Source organism: Hirundo rustica, chromosome 2 (assembly GCF_015227805.2).
Source record: "Hirundo rustica isolate bHirRus1 chromosome 2, bHirRus1.pri.v3, whole genome shotgun sequence".
NCBI classification, from domain to species: domain Eukaryota; kingdom Metazoa; phylum Chordata; class Aves; order Passeriformes; family Hirundinidae; genus Hirundo; species Hirundo rustica.
Window position 1 is genome coordinate 72,236,604 of NC_053451.1, and position 22,897 is coordinate 72,259,500.

At 36.6% G+C, this 22,897-nt stretch overlaps 1 long non-coding RNA gene across 1 annotated transcript; it reads left to right on the plus strand.

Moving 5' to 3' along the window:
- Positions 1-20,871: 20,871 nt before the first annotated feature.
- LOC120765523 (uncharacterized) lies at positions 20,872-22,668 on the plus strand. The gene is made up of 4 exons (XR_005704447.1): positions 20,872-20,937; positions 21,421-21,546; positions 22,143-22,215; positions 22,564-22,668. It is a non-coding gene; the product is annotated as an uncharacterized LOC120765523 (long non-coding RNA).
- Positions 22,669-22,897: the final 229 nt, after the last annotated feature.

Here is a 22,897-nt window from a genome sequence, read left to right on the forward strand (position 1 = left end):
TACGATTGACCTTTTTTATTGTACTATTACCTACTTCACAAAAACTAAGAGCTCAAGAGAAAAATCTAAGAGCTCAAGGCTTCAACATGTCAGTGAGGGTTTTTCTATGGATTTCAGGAGAAGACAAGCAGGGTCTCAAAGACATCAAAGGAGCATTAACCATAATCTATATTACCGGCTCCCAGAAAACTTTGACCCCACTCAGTTTGGAACTTTGTCTCTCGAAAATATACCAATTCGATCTTTACTGAACATGGTGAACTTTGCTGTCACATTTCACCTGGAAGATATGAGCTCTTACTGTTTATAGAACAGAACACAGCAGGTTAAACACAAACCTTATTTCAGTCTGTTGAGTAAAAATTTAATAATTATTGCCCCTTGTTAAATTTCTCAATATGAATGAAGATTACTCTCAGGGTTCAGAAAGAAGTGCAGTCAGACATGCTTGTATTCAGACTTCCTGTTCTTTTCAGCAGCTGTTGGTCCTTTGTACATTTTTATACTTAAGAACATGTAATTGACACAATGTATCTTTATATGCATGATGAAGGGGAAAAAGATCATTCTGGTTTGACTGGCGCAGAAGTTTGAGGTACTGCAGTATTATCTAGCATGTCATAGCACTAACTGTACCATTTTTTATAGATAACCTTGGAAAGAACTTTCATTCAGTTTTAACCCTTTAAAACTGTCATGTTGGTAATATAGTTTAACCTTATAAATCTTAAAGTCACAAAACAACAATTATCAGGGCCTGTTAAACCTATGTTCCCTTTGAGTTCCCTAGGTAAAATGAATAATGGTTTCCTTAGCAGCATTCTTTTTTCCTTCACAACAAAGAGTTCATGAGTTATAGTCTGTCAAGGACAGAATTCCTACTCTGCACAAAATAGCAGTTTTTGAATTATGTAATTTAAAAGATAGCCAAAAGTGCTTTGCTTGATACCATCTGGAGGGAAGTCCATACATTACTTACTATAGGAGAGGAAAAAACTATTTTTCTTTTCACATATCTTCTTGATTAATGTTCCTAATATTACACTGATAAGATTATGCTGGAGGTTGTAGAAGCTACACATCATTTTACTTGACTTATCTAAAGGAATCTTAGCATTACTAGAAACACTAAATAAAAGACAACTTATATTTTTCTGGTTCACACCACCTTTTGTGAAGAAATTACCAATATTTGTGTGCTTAGAGTGTATAAACCCTTTGCTTATACCCAATCAAACATAAGAAATGTAGAACCTTTTATTTAAACAATGAAAGTATAAATATATATACATAAATACATAGATACATAAATTCTGCATTTCATATTAGGTTCTCACAGGCAAATAGAAGACACACATATCCTAAACCACACTGATTAGGGACTTTTTTTTTGCTTTTTTATTTGTTTTGCATTATTTAAAGCGGCAACCTTTTCAGAGATACATGTTTCCACATTCAGCTGTATCAAAATTAAGATATAAAAGAATCCAGGTATGCAGTAGAAAATAAAATTCAGTGAATGTAAAATAGAAAATAAAATTCAGTGAATGTAAAAATTCAGTTCTCCAGTCAAATTTCTGAATTCTGTAACAACTTGTCTTCCTTATTTTTTGGGTTTATTTAAGAAGGTGTTTTTTGTGGTTGTTTTTTTTTTTTTTTTTCTTCTCTAAAAAAAGTTATTGATTGTTAATGAAGAAAACACAAAGAGCACTAAAAAATCCCCAGAACTTCCTGATTTAAATATTTCAGTCAGAATGAATGGTTTAAGGAAAATGTTCCATCACTGCTTAAATTACTCGGTTAAAAAGAGCTCAGTCCTTCTCAGAGAAAGGTGTATGCACAGGTCAGTTGGAAAGTATCAGATGTCCAAAGCAGTTAACAATTTCAGAATTGAGAACCATAGAAGTCTAAAAAAAAGAAGTCCAAATACATAAGAATTTTTCTAGTTCTTATACTTTGAAGGTATTAACTGAGAAATACAAAGCAAGTTGACCACCTTGGGAAATTAAACGGGAAAACATTCTTGTCTCTATAGATGACAGAAAATGTTGGAGCTTCTTGAGAGTTTGGGGGCTGTGGGGGGAAACCTACTATTCCCCCACTTCTCCCACCAGATTCTGAAAAAGTGTTTGAAGAGTATTTAAGCAGCAGAGATCATACATAGCTATTTAATGCCAAGTGTTTGAAACCTGGCAAAACTGTAAGCAGTGGAAAACCAGGTCGTAAAAACTGAGATTCCAGTAACATTAAAAAAAGATGTCCCTACCTACCCCACATATGATCAACTAGAACAATAATTAGTTTTCCAGAAAATCGTATGCTGGCAGGAAGATTTGCTCTAGTCAGCATTTGCAACTGCACCAAAATAATCCTATAAAACTGATAGAGGGTAAAAGCTCCCTTGAAGTCCTCAAATCTCATTTCCATGTCCTTTAGAATATTCAGGGCTTCTGCTTTTGTGAAGTGCAGATTTTGCTTCTCATTTTTTAAAATCAAATTTATAATTAATAATATTTTCATGATCATAGTATTTTAGTTATAAATACTCAACTATTTCTGAAGTTAAGATAAAGCATAGGAAGAAAAAGGCAATTAAGAAGCTTCCCTAGTTAATTTCATTAAAAAATATGCAAATCCCAGAACACTGGTCCCTCTGTGTTCATATGCCTTTTGTTACTAAAACTGGTTTTAAGTTGCTTGCTAAACAAATGCCTTCTGATGAGTGACTTACTGTTCCTCTACAGTGGGGATGTCTGTTCAGCTGGTGAGTCAGACCACAGTGCCCAGCAAGATAAGTAAACTTACAGGGATTTTGGCTGTTTGTAGGACACTTTTCTTGCAGTGGATGCAAAGGGGATCCAGGAACTCTACTCCAGACCATGGGACTACATAGCAATGGTGGTGCCCTCACCAAGGTCAGTGTCCAGCCTTGGCAGGAGTAAAAACCCTGTCATGGGTCCTACACATCTTCAGACAGAGCATGCTGCCTCCTGGGGCTCACATCTGTTGCTTTGTCTAGAGCAGAGTGGAGTGAGAGCAATGGTGGCCTCCCTTGTTAGGGGAGGCAATCAGTGAAACATCAGGGAGGATGACTAAGAGGTTTGTATGATCATCATAGGGACTGCAGAGGCAGGAAGCTGAGCTACAGAATGAAAAGAAAGAGGGACAATGAAAAATTATGTGTGAATAACTGTGGATGGCACTCCCAAGATAGAGATGGAAGGGGACTTGTGCTCTCTGTCAGCAGGAGAAATGTTCCTTGGCTTCCAGATCTGAATTTATGAATGAGATAACAAATTCATTCATTGTACTAATAGCCAAGGAAAGAGAAGGAACTTCATTGAAATAGATTTCAAGGCCACCTGGGCGTGAACCAAGAATTAGTGTCGAGAGGAAGCAGCAAGTGAAGGTGTTTTGACACTGTTCTGCAAGAGATAAAAGCAGCCCCCTGCCAAGGAGAACTGCTTCCACAGGAGATTAATTCTTTGATGGGGCTCAAATCTAGATCAGAATCTAGATCACCATCTAGAGGATGGTGAGTCTCATGCAGCCTTCGGATTTTTGCTCATCCATGTGTGCACCATTAATACTGCCAAGGGAAACTTAGAGGAATCAGAAGGGATTACAGAGAGGTGAGGACAAAGATGGTTTTCCCCTTGATCCCATGGATGATGGGAAAGCCTCAGGCAGAGGTCCCTGATGTATCCTGAAATAACAAGCAGATTAGCAGCATTGTCACAAGTAGTACTTTGATTTTTTTATGACAGAGATTTCTAAGGAATAAGGACTGCTAGTGAGACATGAGATCTGACAAAATATGGATGGATCTTCTTGAAAACAGGACTCACCAGACTAGTGATGAAGACCATAAATCATTTATATCATGAGGTGGTAAGTGCTTTCAGTTAAGCGAAGAAAGCTAAGACAAGGGTGTACATAGGGCAGGGTGATGGTTGTAAGGGAGGTCTTGTGAAGGATAAACACTAGAAGCTGACCTACCTGAAGTTCATATACACAAAACCACATAGTATGGGAAAATTAACAGGATGAATTGATGTTCCGTGGGTGGATGAAGAACATTTACAATGCTGGCCTTGAAGGTCTTCAAAACTCAGCTGAATAAAGACTTTAAAAACTCAGTGCAATCAGTGTTGACCTTCCTTTGAAGCAAAATTGTATTAGAGACTTCTTGGCATCCCTTCCAACCTGGATTATTTTGTAGTTCTCTTTTTCTGATAATCTACTGTAGGCTAGCTACTGAGTATAATACATTCAGTCTCTTTAGTTCAGTGTAGTGAGAAAGTAGCATGATACTGAGCAAGGCTATGGAAGCTGTCTAAAGAAAGAAAAATAGACTTGTTAGCACATGCTTTACTTCAACAAAGAAACTGATTCTTTGTACATAACTTCTTGGGTTTGACATTAAACTTAAAGTTTGAGCACTAAAGATCTTAAATGAAGCCAAGACTGTAGGATTGTAACACTTCTGCATCAGAACTCCATATTAGGCAAGCTATTTAGAACTGTGATATAGGCTTTATTATATCTCAGACGAAATAACAAATACTTGTACAATTTCAATAGAAGTCTTTTTGTACAAACTGAAACAGCTCAAGTGGCTGGTCCTCCAGAAATAGTATCACATGCAATTTCAGTGGAAAATATTAGTTTACAGTTTATATAATTTCACCTTTTAAAATCACTTCAATCTCCAACATTCAATGTTCTTTCTTTATGAAGAGTGTTGGTAACCCCCTTTCAATTCTATGTAAATTTTCACATTCACGATGGGTGGTTCTGATCTTCTCCAGATACATGTGAACTGCACTAGTAGATATCAGATCCTCCACTATTTCAAGCCACAAAAAGTGGCTAAAAATTCCTTTGGTGAGCTGAAATAAGCTGAGTTCTGTAGAAGTGGAAAAAAACAAAACAAAACAAAAACAAACTGAGAAAACTTTGAACAAGAATTGTACCATTATCAAAAATAAAACATATGTTCTAAGTTAAGTTGAACTTGACTGTTGTAAAGGTGATAATCTTTACTGTCATGAGCTTGAATAGGCAGAGTTTCTGGCTAGATTGTATATTTTAAAATGCCTAATACTGTGCATGTGAGTTGTCCTAGATGGTACAATAATAACATTCTCATCATGACAGCAAAGCCAATATTTAAGTGCTTTTAGAGAATGAGAGGAGCCTGGTATAAATATTGTATATCTTCAGAAATATATATATATTTTTTTTAAATTTCCTCACACAAGTAAGAAAAAATTAATATTGAGAGGCCAGTGGTGGTAGTAACACTGTTACTATTTAGAAAACCAACCAAACAAACCATACCCAAAGTTAACCTTGCCCCACAACTTGCAAACTGTATAAAATTATCAGTTTAGAAACAGGAAACTGCATTTATTAGCAGTACAGAAATTTGGCTCTACTTTCTACTTAACCTGATGCACAAAATTATTTAACTACTAGAAAAAGTAATCAACATATAGGCTTTAATTTCTTATTGAGTTGAAAATAAGAAATTATATTTCAGTTTTCTAAGGATAGAAGCCATGCAATTTGTGATCACCCTAAGCTATCTTGCCTCATTTATTTGAGCTAATATAGTCAGAGGAATATGGAGACCTTTTCTGCTGACCAGATCTGGATGCCAAATTTAAGCAGAGAAAAACTGCTCTTCAACTTCTATTGCCTGCCTGAGGGATGTGACTATTTCCCTCTTCTCCACTCTCGTCCTGCTTGGGGCCTCAACATATTAAAGACATGGACCTGTTGGAACAAGTCCAGAGGAGGACAATAAAGATCATCAGAGGGCTGGAGCACCTCTCCTATGAAGGCTCCAGGTAAACCTTCTAGCAACCTTCTAAGAGAAAAGAAAGCTGGAGAGAGACTTTGTAAAAAAGTATATAGTGACAGGACGAAGGGTAATTGTTCTAAACTGAAAGAGAGCAGGTTTAGATTTACAGTCAGGAATAACATCTTCACTGAGAGGGTGGGGAGACACTGAAACAGGTTGCCAGGGAAGTTGTGGGTGCGCCATCCCTGGAGGAGTTTAAGGCCAAGTCGGATGGGACTTTGAGAAACGTTTTCTAGTGAAAGGTGTCCCTGGCCATTACAGGGGTGTTCAAGCTAGATAATCTTTAAGGTCCCTTCTGTTTCTACCAAAAAAAAACCCCAAGAACAAAAACAAACAAACAAAACCCCTAATTCTCCAGACAGTGAAAATAAATAGCTAGCTATAGGCAAATGTATGAACTTGAAGACTTTTTTTCTAAAAAAAAAAAAAAAAAAGAAAAAAAAAAAAAAAGCATATATATTCTTTGAGGAATAAGCATACAATGCATTAGTTACATGTAATTGTCATATATTGGTTCCATTTAGAACCAAAATTTTTTAAAAAAATCAGCAGAGTTTTATTTTTCTTGGATGCAGAAAAATACATAGATTTACTTGTACACCTCAATTGAAAATCTATTTTTTTTTGTTTATTTCCATAGATTTTTACACTCAAAGCTAAATGAATACTTTAACAAATAGTTAAAGAAGGAAATTTTCATAACATAAAGTACAGAAGAGTTTTAATGGACATAATTCTTAATACAGTTCTATATGTTTCAAAGCACTTTCATTAAAACCCTACATTCAACAATTCCCTAATGATTTTATTCCTATTAAGTTCAATTAAAAAAAAAAAAAAAAAAAAAAAAAAGGAAAGGAAAATGTATTACATTAACTCATATATATTTAATATTTCTACCTCTTTAAACTCTTACTGCCTGTAAGAGTAGTACACGTTTTCTGAGACCTCTTATCCCAGCTTAACTATGGCTTAACTAAGTCATGTGTGAATCTTGCCATTCAGCATTAGACACAGCATTAGACAAGCATAATTCCAGGAATGCACATCAATTCTATAAGCAAAATACTGCTTGTATCACAAAACTGAAAATTTAAACATAATTTTTCCTCATTCTGTTTAGAGGATCTAGTTTAGGAAGTTATTTTTGTTGAAGAACATTGGTACATCACAAAGCAATACAGTACCTGTCTGATCAGTGATTTTCTCCTCCTCTAAAAAGCCTATCACTTAGGGTTTGATCCAGCGACCTGTAATGCAAAATAAGCTGTATATGCAGAATAGAAAACTTGCTTTTAAATAATTACCTTCAATGGAGAAAAGTATGTCTAGTCCATGTTTGGCAGCACTTAAAAAGAAATAAAATCTCATTTTGGCAAAGAAAATAAACAAACCAAGGACTGACTTAAAAGATGTGAGATCTAAATGTGTGTATTTTTTAAGGAAAAAGGAGAAATGATACCATAAGTTTTCTTTATCTTCTCCTATTCCTTACTAAGCCCATAAGCTTTCTTTTCTTTGGTTATAAGTAAGCCTCTGTCATTGTCAAGAATTTTTTTCTTCGTTACTTAGCAACCCCTATTGTACAGCTAATGTATCACTGAGGTTTTCTTGCTAAATAACAAGGAGCATAGTGACAGTTATGCACCCATTTAGACTGTTAGACTGGTACATTTTTCTAGTAAAACTCTAGCCTTTTTCATATATTTTTTATCCTACAGATGAAAGCATAAATTATTGGATTTTATATCGTAAAACTGACTCTTACATGTATGTCTCTTGTCTTATGGGACTTTTACTGAAATTTAGCATGAAATTCTGCCATCTTTGTTGATCTTGCAGTATTCAGTCAAACGATTCAGACAGAAATCCAATTATGGTGAATGGCAGTGGAGAGAATAGACTTTTTATATTTAACTTCATAAGACTATATTTCCTTATCAATGAGTTCTCCTTTCACAGCTCATGTGAATTAAACTGAATTTATGCAGGGGACATTTCAGAAAGATCCTAAGTTCATTTTAATTTTTTGTGCTTAAATTTGTCCTTGGAAGATACTCAGTTTCAGTTACACTGACTAAAACATGCTTCTGCTATGGATTTTTCATATTACTCTCTAAAGGCTAAATATACCTAGAGGATAAACATTTTACTACCTTGGAGATTTTCAGATGGTCTTACTTTCCAGAATACTTTCAGTCACTGTAATGATTTTGGCCAGAAAGCTGCTGGAAGTAAAGAGATTAGTGATCCACAGTGCAGTTAACGTGAGTACGTGCAAGCCTCTGCTGCACTGTGCTGCTTGCTCAGGGTGGTCTTCAGGCTCTGTTGGGCTACATAAAACTATTTGCTACAGATAAACTTAGAACAAGGAGCCTCCAGAGAGCTCCCACTTGGTCCTGGCAATTACATCACTTAATCCTTACCTTCATCTAAAATTGCAGCAGGAAGTTCTGTATGAAAATATCTGTTTTCTTTTAAGAAAGTTATGTAATATCCTGTAGGAAAAGGGAATACAGGTGACCTTGCCCCTGATAAGTAACCGCTATGATAATTACCCAATATAACCTCACCCCTGATGGGTCACAGCTATATCCAATAAAGATAAGTGTGATAAAAGGGAGTGGGTTAGCTGGTGAGGGAAGGATCGTAAAGGACCTTGAGGAAATGAAAGGATCATGAAGCAGGATCTTGGGGAGAGAGAATGACTGCTGCAAGGTCAGTCTGGGTCTGCAGTTAGAGCCTGTTGTTGGAACCTACAGTCATAGTCTAGCTAGGTAAAAGCCTGCAGTCAGAGTCTGCAAACCAATACATGCAGTCATAGTTTAGCAGGAAATAACCAGCAGTCAGAGTCTTTAAGGGAAACCTGCAGTAGGAGCTAGCTGCAGCCAGAGTCAGTGAATACTTGGAGTTAAGATGACTAAGCTGTGAAGAGGAATAAGCCAGGACCCTTTTTATGCTGTGTTTAAAAAAAAAAAAAAAAAAAAAAAATCTGTACCTTGGCTTATTTTTATTGTCTAGTAAGAGGGCTGCTGCATCAATATCCCACTGGTCTTTGTAGTATGAATTGGGAATATCCATCCCGTGACCATTTGATACTGCATGGATATTGCCTGAATGGTTTCTTCCTCCAGTCTTTCAAGGTGTGTAATATTCACTTACCTATATTCCTCTGCTAATTCTGTCCTATTAGATAGATTTTTATCTTCTTGTTGGATCCTTCTTATTAAAAGCCAGAAATGAACCTGCAACATCTCTGCCTCTTTCTCAATATGCACCCTGCGCCTCACTTTCCCTGCTACAGAACAGTCACTAATTTTTTTTTTATGCATTCTCTATGAACAAAGAATTTTTTTTTTTTTTTTTTTTCTTAAAAGAATATTTTTGCTCTCCATTCCTAGGTAATATATTATAAAAATGGGCAGAAAACTGGGGGGGGAGGGGATATTTCAGATATTACAGATGTTAGGTTATAAAATGTAGAATCCAAAATAATTCTTTCACTTTATAAAAGGCTAGATAGAGTGATACTTTGCCAACCTCACTCTGATCTCTTCCATCATTTATGTGGTGCTAGATCATGTATTTATTTGTTGGATTTCTAGATACCCAATTTGCAGTATTTGCCAGGATATTGTTTTGAAATATCCAAAAATATTCATTTGACTTTCTTGTCAGGAGGGAGAAATCAAACCATTTCAGTCTGAAGCAGTAAAATTAAAGAAAAAATATTCTTAAGCATACTTTTTAACTTCAAACATTCAGCTAGCTAAGTGAAATTCCAATCTGCATCATTCTTAATGATTTAGCCTACACAGCATGAAATTAACAGAAACCTTCAAATAGGATTTGAAATAGTGAGTAACATTCTTACTGGTTGCAATCTCATAACTTCTAAATTTCTGTGAATGTAACTGTAGTTAGAATCAGCAAAATACACTGTAGGGAAAATCCAAGGCTTAATTTTCATTTACATCATTTCACAGTGTGAAGTAGCACTGAAAAAAAAAAAAAAAAAAAGAAAAAGAATTTGATTTTAATTAGTTTGAGTACAATGGCATTCTGTATCAGATGAGTGTAAGTGAGAATAGGTCACTGGATTTTTAACTCACTGTGCCTTCTTACTCCAGAAACACCAGTTAAGAACATTGCTTGCATTTTTAGTGCATAAACTTTGTTTGAATCAGTGTTTTGCATATAATTGCCACTATTTTTTCTGTGCTGGAGCTGTTACCAAAACCCTTAACTGTTTTTTCATTGTGAAATATTAGGGTTAATATCCTTGCATAAAGGAAAGTGTATGTCGCTGTCAGAGATCTCTTGAAGTACCTGAAATGTTCACACAGCATGGCAAGGTTACAGAATAATCATAGCCTTTTGGAGGGGCATCTGTGGTCTCAGTGGTTTATGCACAAACATCTTCATGATGTACAAAATCAGGTATGGCACAGAATCAAGCCCTGAGTAAAACTAGCAGGAAATAAAATGGACTCTAATGTGCATTAAGGGAATCAAAGGGAAAAAAAAAAAAAAATCTAGGTGGAAAATTTGTGTAATGAAGGATGCAAACTTTTCTTGCCACACTTCTACTGACTGCTTGTTTTAAGCACAGTATTTCAACTGCATTTGTCAAAGAATGATGCAAAACTGGCAGTTATCTCTGTAGATATGTATTCACACTGCTTACGTTTCACAAATAGAATCATTGAACATTTCATGCTGGAAAGGATCCATCAGGATCACTGTATTCAGTGTAAACTTGCATGTAGTTAGAACAGCATTACAGATGGAAATGTCTCAGATTCTCTGTATCTCAGATAGTATAAAAATGAACCTACATCAAGCCTTTGGTCAGTACGGTTGTCCTAGGTTACACTGTAAATGTGCCCAAAGTATGTATTCTATCACCATCTACATGAAATGTTGAAACTGGGTTGGGCAGTGTTTCCCTTGTCCCCTCCCTCCAGACTATCTTCTGTTAATGGCCCATCAATGCCCTGCTGCATGACTCATAGATAACTCCCTCCAGGAGCTATCTCTGTTTAATGGGCAATCAAGGACCCATTACAAGACTGATAAAATGATATCAGCCCATTGTGAGATGCTCTGCCCAGGGGGAGGAGCCAAGCATTCTCACCTGGGTATAATCTGGGATTTGGGACAGCACAGGCAGCCTTACCCACTGGATTCCCAGAGGACAAGAGCTACCAGACCTTTCTATGGGGGCACTGCTTCAACAAGACCACTTCATCTGGACTGCTACCACCACGGTTTCAGGTTATATTCAGATTCTGTCAGTGATCTTTTGGACCATTGCATGTATTTTATTTTATTTTATCTTTTTTTTTCCTCTCCTATTAAATTGGTTTTTTTTTTTTTCTGACTTGGAGTCTCTCGCTGGTTTTGCCTTCAAGCCAGCACAATGGTCAATGTTACCTTGAAAGCTGCTCATGTCACCGTAAACTAGGCACCTTCATTTGGTGAGCTGAATTTCTCTGAAGCTCCATTACATATACTGATTAGGGGTTTTATTAACTTGTCTGCATATATATGTATAGTGACAGCTGAAACCTGCACAATTCTGTCAGATACAGCACAAGACTCCAGGACCCATCCTCTCTAGTAAGACAGATGGTGTATGTATGTGGGACAGTGTCATAAAAAAGGTGGCACTGGACACCTTTGTTTAGGCAACAGACTTGAATGCAGAAATACAGATTCATATTCATACTATATATATTTGCAGTTAAGTGGCCTGATATTGTATCCCATCTACTATATACTTCTAAGTTGTTCACAGACACAGAAACAGAAATGTTTCATTGACTTAGGCTTACATCATTCTCTTTCTCAGTGCACAGGTCACCAGGAGCCTTATATAAAATTAATTTTAAATTAGGAAGGAGTGTTTTTTATTCTTATCTTTTCTAGACAGCTTGACTTCCACAGATCACATTTATCACTATTGATTTATTTATTTCCTGTCTGTAAAATTGTGGATATTTTCAGCCCCTTTTCAATTAACTTCACAAAGAAGAATTATGTAACTATTCTCAGTTGATTTATTTTTTAACCTCTGCTGTCTGCATATTATTGTATCACCAGGTACAGTGAAGCTTACAGGTTCTTACAGGTTACAGATGTGTCTGTCATGTTCTCAAACCATATCACTATTCCTACTCTGATTTTATCAATCAGACAAGTCAAAGCAAACTGAATAAGAGGTGTGACATGTACACATGGATTCTTGAGATTGGTGATTAGAGACAGCCCAGTCCTGAGATTTTATCACAGCACTTGACAGTGTGTTAGTTTATTTCCAACTTCATTTTACAATTAATGGGTTGAAAGAGCAACCATATCTGTTTCCAGAATTGTTACACTACAAACGCTTCTAATTTCTATAACATCATTTTAGTAAAATGCTTAAATCTCCTCAAGTCATAATTTGTGGGGTGGGAAAAAAAGTGAATTAGCAGAATAGCTTTTCTATGTGTGCAAAATTGGAATATGTGTAGAAAGAAAAAGTAGTATTATTGTGGTATTCATACAGTAATATTAATCAGCAAACAAGTCTACCATCACAGAAAAGAACAAGCAGAGTCTGCCTTAAAATGTGAAGACAGGACTTCTAGATAAATAATATGGAATCATACTTGGGGAGTTCAAGAAAATGTCAGAGTTTTTGTTTGCTTTCAGAGAAACACGCAAAAGCTGAAGAACATAATTTTTCAATTTTTCAGCAAAGCCTGATTGCATTGATTTAGAAGGAGGGAGAAACAGATTTTAAAAAAAGACATTTAAGCCTGAGATATGGAAAGAGAAAGCAAACTGTAATTTTCAGAGAGATTTTCTAACCTTAACCTCGAGCTAAAGCTATCAGGACTTGCTCAATAATGGTGACAGCACATGATTCATTTCACTTATTTCATCTTGCCAAGGACAACTGTACAAAAGGGGGAGGTAGGGGCAGAAAGTAGTCTATGTTTTCTCTTTTCTGTGACATTTCACAGGTGCCTTGAAAGTTAATATTTTTTTCACCAGAGTCTGCAGATGAAAATGCTCAGGAAACAAACTAGAACACTAATTTTTTGTTTGTTTGTTTGTTTTTAGCAATAGAAATAGTAAGACTTGGAAAAGTGTGAGAAATACTATTAAAAGCTCTTGACTTTATTTAATAACGTTAGTCACAGTGTATAGTAATTCAAGTGGATGTTAAATAGTTGAATGCTATTACCTACGCTTTTGAATTGTAGCATAAATAAATGAATTTGTGAGTGTATTTTTTTTCAAGCATCACTATGAAGACATTTTGTAATACTTTACCTTACCTCCAATAAAATTATTCATAGCTCAGACTCACTGGTGCCAACACTATGTTCTTCTCACTAGTGCATCATGGGAATAACATATTTCTTCTCATAATGCTGTTTCTACTGAAGAAGTAAAATATTATCCCAAGTACACAACTAAGAAATTGCATTAGAGAAAAGCCCTAAGCCTACAATGATTTAGACACTGAGGAACAAAATTGAAAAATCTCTTAATGCCTAAAAGCTTACTTGGCCAAAGATTCAGTTTTTTCTTAATGTGGTGCTTACAGAGAATGAATGAAATTGGATTACTCGCCTTTTTGAAAATTAAACCATTTGAATATTCAGCTTTCATTTGAGAAGTGGGGGAAGGAGAAAATGAAAAGATGAAAAAGAAAAAAAAACTAAAAAAGCAACAAAAAACAAACCAAGCTTTTATTAACAATATTTTATAGTTGTGTTAACCTCTAAAAATCTTTCACGGATTCTGTAAAATTCTACTCATATTTGATTTTAATAAAAATAATTTCACCATTTCCAATCTTTCTTCAGACCCACAATGTTAATGTTATCATAGAATGTGAGACAAAGCATATAAGTCACAAAACTCTCTAAAGTCTCTGTGTACCTACAGTTACAGATGATCAGCTTAATCTTCCTGATTCCTTGCAGAGTCTACAAGGACAGATAAAAGCAATATAGAAATGTGCTGCACTGGAAAAGCAAACACAGACACTTAAAATAGCTTTGTTTGCCTGATGCACACCTGTGCTTTCTGAAAGCATTTTTCCAAGATATGTGACATTGACAACACATAATTACACAGTACGACTTTATATCTAAACATGTTGGGAAGGATGAAACTAGAAAGCCTTATAAATATGACTGCTTAAATTTTGAGAATCTGAAACCTATAAGTGAAATATGGAAAACAATAGTATGGCCAGCTGAAGGTAATCTTCCCTTGATTTAACAATGCCCTTCTCTTTACTGAAAGTCCAAGGGTCAGAGCAGACCCTGCTAGCTTGGCAAGAAGGGTTTGAAGAGCAACTCTTAGAGTTTAAAGTGTGTGCTGGCTTGAATGCAAAACCAGCGAGACACTCCAAGTCAGAAAAAAACAATTTAATAGAAGAGAGAGAAAAAAAAAAAAAAAAAGTAAAATAAAACACATGCAATAGTACAAAAGACCACTGACAGAGTCAGAATACAACCTGGCACTGTGGTGGTAGCAGTCCAGATGAAGTGGTCTTGTTGAAGCAGTGCCCCCATAGAAAGGTCTGGTAGCTCTTGTCCTCTGGGAATCCAGTGGGTAAGGCTGCCTGTGCTGTCCCAAATCCCAGATTATATCCAGGTGGAATGCTTGGCTCCTCCCCCTGGGCGGAGTATCTCACAATGGGCTGATATCATTTTATCAGTCTTGTAATGGGTCCTTGATTGCCCATTAAACAGAGATAGCTCCTGGAGGGAGTTACCTATGAGTCATGCAGCAGGGCATTGATGGGCCATTAACAGAAGATAGTCTGGAGGGAGGGGGCAAGGGAAACAGTGCACAACCTAGTTTCAACAGCTCATGTAGATGGTGATAGAATATGTACTTGGAGCACATCTTACATTGTAACCTAGGAAAAAGTGTAACACATAGGGTAATGTAATTATTCTTATAGGCTGTATGTAAACACTTTAGGATTTGTCTCTTGTACTAGATTGGTTAGTGTAAATTAGAACATTCAGTATGGAAAAGGATTTAATGTACTATAACGGGAATTTCACTCTCTTTGCTCTGCCTCTTCGCTCTTCTCTTCCTCTCTGCTCTCTACTACACTATTCCCTTCACTACACTTAGCTCCTCTTCTTCACTCTCTGACTTTGCCCCCTTAGTTCTTTCCTAGCTCTCTTTCTCTTTCTCATGGGCCTGCTCTGAGCTGTGGCTGGCAGCTCTCAGCAGGGCCCCTTCACTCCTGACCTATGCAATAAGCCACATGCTCTAAGACCAGCCTTGACTCCAGACATCTTTCGTCACCACCTGTCCCATCTGGCCACACACCCAGGAGACTCCTACATAAACATGATTTGCTTTCAAACATTGAGATGATTTCTGTAATAATTTCTGTTTCTTCTAAACTTGCCTTTAATTATTTTTCTGTGGTGGCTATTTAAGAAGTTGATCATTGTCACATAAGCAGTATTATGGGAGAGTCAGAGGTTTAGCAAACCCCTGATGTGTGTTTCAAATGGATATGAGAATACAGAGGTTCAAGAGCAGTCCTTTTTTGCATACATTTTGAAATGCTCCTTGAAAATTGATAATTCCAGAGCAAGCACAACTATGTGAAGATAAGAAACAAGGTTTCCTACATTATGCAAATTCCCACCCAAGTCAGAGAATGTCACTTCACTTCTGGAACAGAGAGGGTTTGCACATTTGAACTTCACAGAGTTCATCTCAGCTCTCTCTCCTTTTCCTCAGTAATTATTCTTAGCTGTGGTATTGTAACTCTAAGATATGTGTGAGCAAGTGCATACAAAATCAATCTTCACTTAGGGTATCTTTGAAGGTTTTTAAATCTTTCTGTTCTTCCCACTAATGAGTAGGTTATGACATTTAAATGTGCTTATATGTAGGGTTCAAATCAGTCATTTTTAGAGGTTAAGGAGTCATAGACTGCAGCAAATGAATCCTGTGACTGAGACAAGATTTTCCAAGTGCAGTTTCCACTCTGTGTCATTCCAATTGTTGAAAAAATAAACATATATTTGAAGTAAGGAAACTTTCTTTTTTACTCTCAGTTGGACTATTTACAATTCCTGATGCATAGGCATGCTAAAAAAGACATAAAAAGACCGTTTCATTTAAAAATATTTTAAAATCCAAAGAAATGAGAGCTGAAGACTGGAATTGCAAATGCTCTTCAGTAGGACATCATACACTATATACTGTACCTGAAAGCCTGCTATTGACGGAACAACTTGGTTTCATCCATCTTGGAACAAAATATCAGATTGAAGTGCAGAAGAAGCCTGCAATGGAAACAGGTATAATTTGTTCTTTGGTCAGATGGATTTGTTTTGATTAGTCTCCAGAAAGATCTGTTGCACTGAATGTTTGTCTAGGCCAAATATAAAGGTGGGGGATGGTTCCTCTGGAAAGTGGAAGTCAGAGGTCATGAAACTGTAACTTCCGTAAAGTCAATGGGAGCTTTCTCACTGACTTGCAGAACGACAGAATTTCACACATGTTCTGAACAGCTTGGTCTTGAGATGCGAAGCAAACGCTAGCCAAGACTAGTAGGTATTGTCTCTCTTTGTCTGATGATCACTCCTTTGGGTGGAACTGTCTCTACAGTTGAATGGGGTGGAATAATATAGAATGGAGAAAACTGAATTACTTTTTTTTTTTTTTTTTTTTTCTTTCCCTTCTTCCCTGCACTAGATAACCAGACTGAACATGTAGATTGGGGAAAAAAAAAAAAAAAAAAAAAAAAAAAAAAAAAAAAAAAAAAAACCACAAAAACACCAAAACAAACAACAAAACCACCAAAAACCAACCCCACAAAAACAAACAAACAACCAACCCCCCCAAAAAAACAACCAAAAAAACACCCCAAACAAAAACAACCCACAAAAAACCCCACCACCCTACACTTTCATAAAATCTACATTGCTACATTGTATTTCACTGAGCTGTTTTGAATGTTTGTCCTCTATCAGAACAAAGTTTTGGGGAATATGATTATGAGAATTCAAGAGGGTCTGGCTGAAACAACAGTGGTCTTGGAGGCTATGTCAAAATATCTAATAATCTTCTCAGTCTTAAAAGACTGCTATTAAGAATTGAGAAAGTGAATATAAGCATGGCAAATCCAAAGCATTGCCTACATTTTTTATAATTTAGTAAAATGCCTAATTAAATCAAGGTAAATACTATGTATATTTTTTGCCTTCTTGAGTGAGAAAAGTTTTCCTTTTTTAATGGCTTTTAATGACTAAAATTTCTTCCTTAGTTTCCTAATTTAATGAACATACACTGCAGTGAAGATTTATACATAGTAATTTAGAAATCCGCGATAATTCCAGTTACTCAGTGAGATAAAGTAAAGGGTTTTGCTACCATATAATTTATTTAAAACAACTAGAATTCTTCAGTTTCTTCTGCAGGTATCCTGTTTGAACTCACATTTAAGACTTTAAAGGAAAAGAATTTGCAATGAGCAATCAAAAGAAACTGCCATTGTTTTTAATCTTCACTCCTATTACCATTGTATTACTCCATGAAATTGCAAGTAAAGCACATTAGCTTCTATGAAATGTCTATGAAAATTTGGTTTTTTTTTTTATAATTACAATATTTTAATGTAATAACTCAAAATACTTAATTATGCCAATCAAGAGATTAGCTTTGTGGAAATAAAACCAGAAATTACTTCAGATTTCACTACCGTGACTTTGTAGGTCATTTATCCTATGTAAAGCTGTCATGTAGTAATTTGGACAGTACTTTTGGTTGCAATGACCACTAGTCATCTCAGGTAATAGCTCTGGTCTTTATCATATTTCTTTAAAGAAAAATGTGGTCCTCATGGATGGCTGGATGGCTTTTGTGAGTTATTATTTTATAACAGGCAAGAAGAAACCTCAGACCTGCTCCTGTCAATTAAATACTTTATATGTGGCATTTTTAGTTCTTAGGCAGAAAATGTAGGTATGAATTTAAAAGAAAACAGTGTCCACATATGTTCAAAAAACACCAAAGACCTTAAAATTTCAGATGTAACCACAGTTTGAATAGAAGCATGTTAAAACTAATCCCATGAAATCACAGGAAAACTCAGGATCTGTGACAGTCTTTTAGACTGATACACTTATAAAGTGACAGAACAGGAGATAATAGCTGTATACTGAATGCAGGAAAAAGAGGTAAAAATGTAGGGCAAGGGAAGACAGAGTTTGGAATATTTGAAGTGTTCACACGATATTGTTGTAATTTGTGGAACTGTCCCATTGTGTTTGCATCAGATTAATGAAAGTCAGTTAACTGAAAATCATTGTCATCCTAATCATGACACTCAAGGCTATTTACATTAAGAAAAAATTCACGTGCTGTATCTTTCATATTCAATGTATAAAGTTTGGGTCCACTTCAGGAAGCTTAAAATAGTGTTCATAATTGCAACTAAATCACCATTATATAATTTGCCAAAGTATGCACAATAATGAGAGGATTTTTTTTGGACTGTAAAAAATACACTAAGTGAATACTACAGACACAGCTATCAAGCAGGTGAGAGGATTCAAATAATGCACAAGAATTGTTGAAATAAAACCCCAAAGACTTTTAGGATTTTCTTTTTTAAATACCCACCACTTCCTCCTGCCTACAAAAGGAGTAAAATTGGGGGAAAAACAATTTTTAAAGGAAAAATAATTGTCTGTAGTTTGTAGTTGTTCTCATACTAATTCTCAAAGTATATGTGTTCTTGAGCATATCTAACACAATTATACAATTTTTGTTGTGTCTGGTTCCGTCCTACCACATTTTGTGAAGCAGAAAGTGGAAAATTCTTACTTGTCAAATCCTGAAAATAAAGAGGGAAATGATAAATGACCTGCAAATGAGAGAGAAGTTCAGCCACTGTTTTCTCAAAGAGTATAAACTCATTTTATTTATCCAGATGATTTAATTGCAGATTATTTGCTGAGGTGTAAAACTGTGCTGCTACGGTTTCTTTTTCCAGCAGAAACAATAAGGTGCCAAAAAATAAACACCTAAAAAATCTAAATAAAAGCACAGAATACCTAAAAAAAACTTTAATAAACCACATATCAGTTTGAATGGAAATGGAAGAAAATAGAATACACAATTTAAATGAAAGCATACATACTGCCTATATGAAAGTGAAATTTGAATGTTTAAGAGCTGAGATACTGAACAAGTAAGGTTGTTCTTTTTACCACCAGCTCCCGTATTATTTTATAAAAGAAAACAGCAGCAGCTAAGAGAAGCGTTAATCTGGTATTGATGGCTGCCCCTGTCTGAGGTACTTTTCACACATCAGTGATTGATTCTATGATGTTATGAATTAATCTGCAGTGTCAGTTGTCTGTTCCTATTTTTCTCTGTCATGATGACATTCCTTTTAGCACAGCAACCACTTGCTTCCTGATGAATTTCTGCTCATTCTCTTTCCAACAAGGAATCAGCTAAGAAATATTTTTTAGACTGGGTGCTCAGGATTATCAATAAAGGATAAGCATTGTGTTACCACCACAAATACAGAAGATAGAAATCTAGTCTCTGTAATGCAAATTAAAAGTAGTGACTTTTTTTTTTTTTTTTTTTTTTAAATGGTCTGCTAGTGAATCAGCTACAATGTATTATAAAAGAATCGGCTACAATATATTATGAAAACTGAATAGCTGTGTAGAAGTTATACATATGTTACAGGGTCCTGAGGACTGGCTGTCCCTATCTGACCCCATCAGGGTCACCCCTGTCCACAGCCAATGATCCCATGGCACCCCCCAGTGCCATCATCCCCTGCCCCAGTGATGCTGCAGCAGAGCAGGTCTCTAGCGCCCACTGCTCTGTCCTGTCCAGCCATGCCGCTGGTGAGCCAGGCCCACCTTTACATCCTGGTTCAGTCTCAGCCTGTCGCTATCCTCAGGTTTATGTATGATGCCTGGAGCTGACCCACTGCCCCAGGCTCTCTGGCAGCTAAGAGTGTAACTAGGAGTGGCCCTTCTGTCAGGGTCTGCCCTTCCTGTTCCACTAGCACTCCCCATGCCTCTGAGTGCTTCCTTCAGACCAGAGCTTGTCCAACCCCAATGAGCCCACCTGGTCTTCTGAACTCATCATGAACAACCTGATAATAATTTTCAGTTCCATCACCAAGTGCTCCTGTCACATCACATTCCCTGTTTGTTCTTCCTGCCCTTGCTCCATGTCCTCTGGCAGACATGCAGTGTGACAACCCACAGTAATTAAATATGACTTCTGACCCAAATCTGTGTGCCCTGACAACATGTCCGGACTTTTACTGGTCCCAATTTCAAATACTATAGGATGTAAATCACCTGACCTTTCTAAGACTCCATAGATATACATACACGTACATTTATGAATTTAACACTGGTTAAATTTGTAACAGGTGACTGGCCTCATGTATATTATCACATTCATAAGACTAGATTAAGGTTGTCTGACCTACATGTCATGTTTGTGGTAGCTGGCTCCTGTGAGCTCCCACACTGTGTCAGGGACCAGGGAGTTTGGGCAGAGTACACAGCCAGATGCCAAGGCTGTGGGAGAGTGGCTGGGCAACAATTCAATGAAATGCTTCAATCTAGAGAAGAGAAGACTGAGAGAGGGTCTCATTAAAGAATATAAATATCTCAAATAATGGTGTCAAGAGGATGGTGCCACATTCTTTTTGGTGGTGCCCGGTGACAGGACGAGGAGCAATGAGGAGCAATGGCCACAAACTAAAACAGCAGTTCCACCTCAGCATGAGAAAGAACTTCTTTCCATTGAACGTGGCAGAATGTAGGAGAAGAGAATACAGGTGACTTTGCCCCTGATAAGTAACAGCTGTGTTAATTAACCAATACAGCCTTGCTCCTGATGAGTTACAGCTATATCTAATATGGATGAGTGAGATAAAAGAGGGGATTAGCTGGTAATGGGAGGGGGAACCTTGAGGAGCATGAGGGAGAAACTCATGAAGCAGGGTCCTGGGGAGAGAGAATCACTGATGCAAGGTCAGTCTAGGTCTGCAGTTAGAGCCTGTTGTTGGAACCTGCAGTCACAGTCTAGTTAGGTAAAAGCCTGGATTCACAGTCTGCAAACCAATACATGCAGTCATAGTTTAGCAGGAAATAAACAATGGTCAGTCTTCAAGGGAAACCTGCAGTAGGAGCTTGCTGCAGCCAGAGTCAATGAATAGTTGGGAGTTAAGATGACTAAGCTATGAAGAAGAATAAGCCAGGACCCTTTTTATGCTGTGTTTAAAAAAAAAAAAAAAAAAAATCCGTGCCTCAGCTTGTTTTTATCCTCTAGTAAGAGGGCTGCTTCAACTGCAGAGCACTGGAAAAGGCTGTCCATGGGGTTTATGGGGTGAACCCTTTCTGGAGGCATTCAAAACCTACCTGTGCAGCCTGCTCTAGGGCCTTGGCAGGAGTGTTGGACTACAGAATCTGCAGAGGCCCTTTCAAATGCTAACAGTTCTCCCAATGTCCCTACAGTATGCAACCAAGAAACCATGTCCAGTATGTGGATAGTGACATGTGACTGTCAGGTGCCTAGAAGTGGTCAGACAAGTCTAAGTAGGCCCAAATTCAAGCTGGGAAATCAATGTTGGTCTCAATAAGGTGAGTAACCTTGTTAAGTATGCTGACAAGCAGCTCAGGCAAACTAGGAAAGAGTGTTTCCTGAGCAGAGAAGAAAGATCCTTCTCAGCCTGCTCTTTCTCAGTAGCCTGATCCCAGATGACCCAACTGCACGTCACCAGCAAACTCTTGTGATGAGGAGAGAGAGTGCTCAGGACCACGACCCACAGATTGGGTATTGCAGAATAGCAACTGAATAGCAGAGAATAATGCTCCAAAGCAGGATGTTTGGCATCATTCAGTATGCTTGTACAGACAGATGTCTTAATTTTATGGATCCCCTTATCTCAAGTGTTGTCACAGGAGAAAAATATTTAATGTTCACACACTTGTGAAGACAACTAAAATTCCCGTATTTTCTTTCTTTTTACAATAAAATCCACTTAGTTGCAATAGGTCACATACAATCTGAATATAGAGGAAACTCCCTGGAAGTAGCATAGATACTGCTTATTCAGAAAAGGATGAATAAGGAGAGGTAATCAGCTTAATCTTTCCCTATATTTGTAGCTGTATTTGTAGCCTTTTCTGTATTTGTAGTAGTTTGGTTACATGATAATCCTACTCTTTCTCCACAGATAAATTCTTCCTTTTATGTGAAACATGAATTATAAAATAAGACCAAAACTGTCCTTCATTATCTATTCATGGGTGAGTATATAAATTAATGGAGGCCAATTAAGATACCAGCTCAGCATAACATGTTCATTTGTTTTCAAATGAAAACTTCTCCCCACAAGGAATCTCTCCTAGTTTTCTCTTTAATGTCCTTAACGTTCTTGTCCATGCAAGTGTTTCTCACACTCATCTATGATGCATTGAAGAAGAAAGAGCTCTAAAGTTTCTGTTGTGGAGATTATATTTTGATATGGTCCATTACATGTTTTGTTCAGGAATCTTGTCTTGCAATTAATTTCTTTAAGTCTAAAAGTGAAAGTTTTATGTTGGCTGATCTGTCTTAGGATTCACAAAGCCATTTTCACTGCTATTTTTATGCAGAAACTAAGACATGTTCTGGAGCCATTCAAGCCGCAGAAAGGAATGAAGAGGCAGATTTGATATTTGGACATACATGAACAAGATGAACAGTTGATCTGTGTTTATATTGAACTCTTCCTTAGATTTTAATACTTAACTCCAGGATGAAGTAACTTTTTTTGCATGTGGTAATCTCAGCTCTATGGATTTTTTTTTTTTTTTTTTTTTTTTAATCTCATCTAACTGAGCAACATGGGTCAATCTCTACATATCACATAACATTTTGACTTAATGAAGTAGAAGAGATTGGTATTATGGAATAACTTTTGCTAGACAGTATTTGTACTGTGAAGAG